This window comes from Marmota marmota, unplaced genomic scaffold (assembly GCF_001458135.2).
Source record: "Marmota marmota marmota unplaced genomic scaffold, marMar, whole genome shotgun sequence".
Lineage (NCBI taxonomy): Eukaryota > Metazoa > Chordata > Mammalia > Rodentia > Sciuridae > Marmota > Marmota marmota.
In genome coordinates this window covers 7,027,339-7,033,338 of record NW_025999945.1, presented here as the reverse complement: position 1 = coordinate 7,033,338, position 6,000 = coordinate 7,027,339, and positions in this window count along the sequence as shown.

The window sequence follows — 6,000 nt, the reverse complement described above, 5'->3', positions numbered from 1 at the left end:
TATATATATATATATATTTAAAAAGAAGAAAGAAGAAACTGTAGGTTTGAAGAAGGAAATGAATAAAAGAAAAAGAGAAAGAATATAGGGATGAATAAGAGCTACCAAAAGAAAACAGTAGCTTTGCCAAAACCCAGAAAGAAAGAAAGGAAGAAGGGAGAAAAGATACAGAAGAGTTAATGTAGGAAGAGACCTAAGTCAAGGAGAACAATAGAGCTATTTCAGGTGGAACTCCAAGTCCAAAGGCATGTGGGCTATTAGGACTGAAGGAGGTAGGGGTGCAAAGGCACAGCAAGAAACCAAGAGAGAAAAGTGTTCGGAGGACAAGCATAATTCAAAATAGAAACATGTAACACAAATGACAAAGAAACTCAAGAGGCACAATATGTTGCCTAAGAGGCTCTGAGAGGAGAAAGTACTAATGCAGTTTTTGTGGGAGAAACAAGGTGGAACATGACAAGGGGAATTTACTGCTCCCAAGGGGCTACAGTGGAGGCTTTTCAATTGTTAATAACATGGCTTAGCCTCCTTTCTCATAATGGTAGCAGAAAGCAAGCAATTTGAGCTGGCTTAAGAAAGGGGGAAAACATCTATTAAGAGAATATTAAGTAATGCACTGAGCCCAAGGATAACTAGACTCAAGAGGCATTTGAAACAGTAAATAGTTACCAAGAAATCCAGCCATGCTTTCTGTCCATCCCTGTTTCTCTCTGAATAGTCATTATTTTCCCTGCACAGAAGGTGGACAGAAGATGGCTGTTCCTAGCTTTGTGAGTAGCATCAGCTCATTTCAAAACGCCCACACAGGCTGACTCATAGGGAGAAAATAAGACCAGACGTCTAGAGCAGGTACTTTGGCAAAGGGACAGAGTCGCACAATATGAAATTGTCTGCAAAAAACCCCTCTCTACAGGTGGTAATGATTTTGAGAAAAATTAAGTTGCTATGAGCTAAACATTGCCTAAAGGTCACTACTGCAATGAAAAAATCAAAATAATACAGTCAAAGGGAATATTTTTAATGCATCTACAAATGATATAACAGAAAAATCATTAGAAGAGACGCTGGCAATTAAAATACAGAAAGAAGAGTAAGTATGTAAAACAACATTGTGTGATGAGAATAAAAATCTAACTAATAGTAAACAGGCACAATTATTTTATCTTCTGCTGCCAAGTTAACTGTGGATCTTCATCTGTAAAATGATTCTCCTTGGTGAAATGAAAGCTATAATTAGCAAACAAACCAACAAACAAAAAAGATGAGTACTTTTTGATGCCAACTCATTCCCATTGTGAGCCTAGCTGCAATGACGCTGGGTGAGCAAATGGACCCCATCCTCAATAGCGCCCTCTTCAGCACACCTGACAGAGCATTCTGCAGGCTCTTTCTTAATGAGTATCAAAGGATGAGCTCATGGTGTCACTCCAAAGTCTAGATTCTAGAGAGGGCCAATGCAAAATAATCCAGTATCATGGCACTTTGCTCCTAGGTAGGGATGGCTGTAAAATTACCTAGAGAGTTACATGAACAATAAATTTTCAGGCCATCCATAATAACTAGCCAAAATTTCCACCGATGTCACAAAGCTATAGTCTTAGGCACCTATATTTTCCCATATGCTTTGGTTACAAGGCAGCATTGAAACCCAACCCCAACCAGCTTAAGCTCAAAGAGACAATTTGTCATTTCACTTAAAACTCAGGAAGGGTGGAGCCATCTACAAAAACAAAGGGATCCAAGAGCAGTGTGCTGTCAGTATATGGTCTCCTCTTCTCTGACTTTCTTATCTCTGCATTTCATTCCATGTTGATTGTGCTTTCTCTTCCTGCAAAGAAGAAGGAAATACTTTCCGGCCAGCAATCATCATAAATATTCCAGAGGAGAACTCAATTTGCTGGCTTGGGTCATGTTTGCAACTCTGAACCAATCCCTGAGCCAGAATGATATTTTGGACAAGTAGAAAATTTGTTGGACATTTACAGTATTGATCACCAGATGGTCACTCATAATATTTTTAAGAAACAGGGGCATAGATATTGTTCATGATAAAATATAAAAAAGCAAATTTCAAAACAAGTACATACTGCAGAAACCTAATATGCATGTACTTCTTGAGTACTTCTTAATAATGTATGTGTACATATTAGGTACTCTAAAAGCTGGAGAATTTCACAGCTTATCTCTAATGGTCAGTAGTTTATACTTTTTTCATCATACTTATGTTTTCCAAATCCTCTATAATAAATATGTACTTCTGTTATAATCATTTTTATAAAAGAACATTATTGTGGACATTCTTATAGTAATTTAAATTTACACTGATGAAAAGACAAATGAATAACTTAATTTCCAAAATCGCACTCTACCAAAGACAAATTCAGAAAATTTACCATAAACTTCAAGACAAGCTAATTCTTAAAACACCCAAGTATCCATAATAAACTTTGCTAAATACGTATACCAAGCTAACTCAATGAGATCATTTGCTATGAAGACAATTGTCTACTTATTCAGTTTGTTTGTCAAGAATTTGCCCTGTGTCAGACTCTAAGCTAAGTCATAAAGATGCAATAAGAGACAATTCAAGCACATGTCCAGTCTCATGAAATTTATATTGTAGTATAATGAACAAAAAGAAAGATAAAAAAAATCACATTAACAAATCATAGTAAGTGCTAGTGGAAGTTCATCATAAAGTATGACAGGTTAATATGTTTGGATGGTGATGGCCTCTCTTAGAAGGTCACATGAAAGCTAAAGGAAAAAGACAAGAAGGAGAGAATCACATGTGTAAAAGCTCAAAAGCAAGCAATGTTTGGAACAATTATGGAATTCAAAGAGGACTGGTAGTGAGTGAGCAATGGAAAACAGGATGAGATAAAACAGAAAGTTCACCTACAGCCAGGTAAAGTCTGAGTACACCTACCAGAGGACTAACTTGGTGTTTAGAGTGGTTGATCTCTGACCCTTCTCCAAAGTCGGGCCAAATGTCCCTGAAGACATCCTTGGTTTTTTGTTTTTTTATAATTGCTTTTATTTTTAAAATACATGATAGTGGAATGGATCACAATTTTTATTACACATATAGAGCACAATTTTTCATCTCTCTGGTTGTATACAAAGTATTTTCACACAGATTCACGTCTTCATACATGTACTTTGGATAATGATGTCCCTCACATTCCACCATCATTGCTAACCCCTGCCCCCTCCCTTCCCCTTCTATCCCTCTGCCCTATCTAGAGTTCGTCTATTCCTCCCTTGATCCCTCTCCCTACCCCACTATGAGTCAGTCACCTTACGTCAGAGAAAACATTTGGCCTTTGTTTTGGGGGGATTCACTAACTTCACTTAGCATTATCTTCTCCAACGCCATCCATTTACCTGCAAATGCCATTTTTATTCTCTTTTATTGCTGAGTAATATTCCATTGTGTATATATGCCATATTTTTAATCCATTCATCTGCTGAGGGGCACAGTTTAGCTATTGTGAATTGTGTTGCTATAAACATTGATGTAGCTGTGTCCCTGTAGTATGCTGTTTTTAAATCCTTTGGGTGTAGACCAAGGAGAGGCATGGTGGTTCCATGAAAACTGGGAATGGAATGGTGGTTCCATTTTTTCCTTGAAAACTAGGAATGGAATGGTGGTTCCATTCCCAGTTTTCAAGGAATCTCCATACTGCTTTCCATATTGGCTGCACCAAATTGCAGTCCCACCAGCAATGTATGAGTGTGCCTTTTTCCCCACATCCTCACCAACACTTATTGTTGTTTGTCTTCATTATAGCTGCCATTCTTACTGGAGTGAGATGATATCTTAGAGTGGTTTTGATTTGTATTTCTCTAATTGCTAGAGATGATGAACATTTTTTTCATGTATTTGTTATTTGATTGTATATCCTTTTCTGAGACGTGTCTGTTCATGTCCTTGGCCCATTTATTGATTGGGTTATTTGTTATTTTGGTGTTTAGCTTTTTGAGTTCTTTATATACCCTAGAGATTAGTGCTCTATCTGATGTGTGAGGGGTAAAAATTTGCTCTCAAGATGTAGGCTTTCTATTCACCTCACAGATTGTTTCTTTTGTTGAGAAGAAACTTTTTAGTTTGAGTCCATCCCATTTATTGATTCTTGGTTTTAATTCTTGTGCTATAGGAGTCCTATTAAGGAAGTTGGAGCCTAATTCTACATGATGAAGGTTAGGGCCTACTCTTCCTTCTATTAGACTCAGAATCTCTGGTTTAATTCCTAGGTCCTTGATCCACTTTGACTTGAGTTTAGTGCCTGGTGAGAGATAGGGGCTTAATTTAATTTTGTTGCATATGGATTTCCAGTTTTCCAAGCACCATTTGTTGAAGAGGCTATCTTTTCTCCAGTGCATGTTTTTGGCACCTTTGTCTATTATGAGATAATTGTAATTTTGTGGGTTAGTCTATATGTCCTCTATTCTGTACCATTGGTCTACATGGTTTTGGTGCCAATACCATGCTCTTTTTGTTACTATTGCTCTGTAGTATAGTTTAAGGTCTGGTATAGTGATGTCACCTGCCTCACTCTTCCTGCTAAGGATTGCTTTAGCTATTCTGGTCTCTTATTTTTCCAGATGAATTTCATGATTGCTTTTTCTATTTATAGGAGGAATGCCATTGGGATTTTGATCAGAATTGCATTAAATATGTATAGTGTTTTTGGTAGTATGGTCATTTTGATAATATTAATTCTGCCTATCTAAGAGCAAGGTAGATCTTTCCATCTTCTAAGGTCTTCTTTGATTTTTTTTCTTTAGGGTTCTATAGTTTTCATTGTATTAATCTTTCACCTCTTTTGTTGATTCCCACGTATTTTTTTTGAGGCTATTGTAAATGGGGTAGTTTTCCTCATTTCCCTCTCAGAGGATTTGTCGCTGATATACAGAAATGCCTTTGATTTACTGGTGTTGATTTTATAACCTGCTACTTTGCTGAATTTATTTACTAGTTCTAGAAGTTTTCTGGTGGAGCTTTTGGGGTCTTCTAGGTATAGAATCATATCATCAGCAAATAGTGCTAATTTAAGTTCTTCTTTTCCTATACATATCCCTTTAATGTCTTTCATCTGTCTAATTGCTCTGGCCAGTGTTTCAAGGACTATCTTAAATAGAAGTGGTGAAAGAGGGCATCCCTGTCTTGTTCCAGTTTTTCAAGGGAATGCCTTCAATTCTTCCCCATTTAGAATGATGTTGGCCTGGGGCTTAGTGTAGAGAGCCTTTATGATATTGAGATAAGTTCCTGCTATCCCTAGTTTTTCTAGTGTTTTGAACATGAAGGGGGTGCTGTGTTTTCTCAAATGCGTTTTCTTCATCTATTGAGATAATCATATGATTCTTATCTTTAAGTCTATTGATGTGATGAATTACGTTTATTGATTTCCTTATGTTGAACCAGCCTTGTATACCTGGGATGAATCCCACTTGATCATGGTGCATAATCTTTTTGATATAGTAATAATCTTTTTGCCAGAGTTTTAATGAGAATTTTTGCATCTATATTCATTAGAGATACTGGTCTAAAGTTTTCTTTTTTTGATGTGTCTTTGCCTGATTTTGGAATCAGGGTGATACTGGCCTCATAGAATGAGTTTGGAAGTGCTGCCTCTTTTTCTATTTCCTGAAATAAATTGAAGAGTATTGATATTAGTTCTTGTTTAAAGATTTCATAGAACTCAGCTGAGTAACCATCTGGTCCTGGGCTTTTCTTGGTTGGTAGACTTCTGATGGCGTCTTCTATTTCATCACTTGATATTGGTCTGTTTAAATTGTGAATATCTTCCCGATTTGAAAAAATAAATAAAATTGACATTAGTTACGCTAATGAAGAGAAGAAGAGAGAGAACTCAAATTACCAGCATATGTGATGAAGAAGGTAATATCACAACAGACACTACAGAAATACAGAGGATAATTAGAAATTATTTTGAAATCTTATACCAATAAAATAGAAGATATTGGAGGCATCAA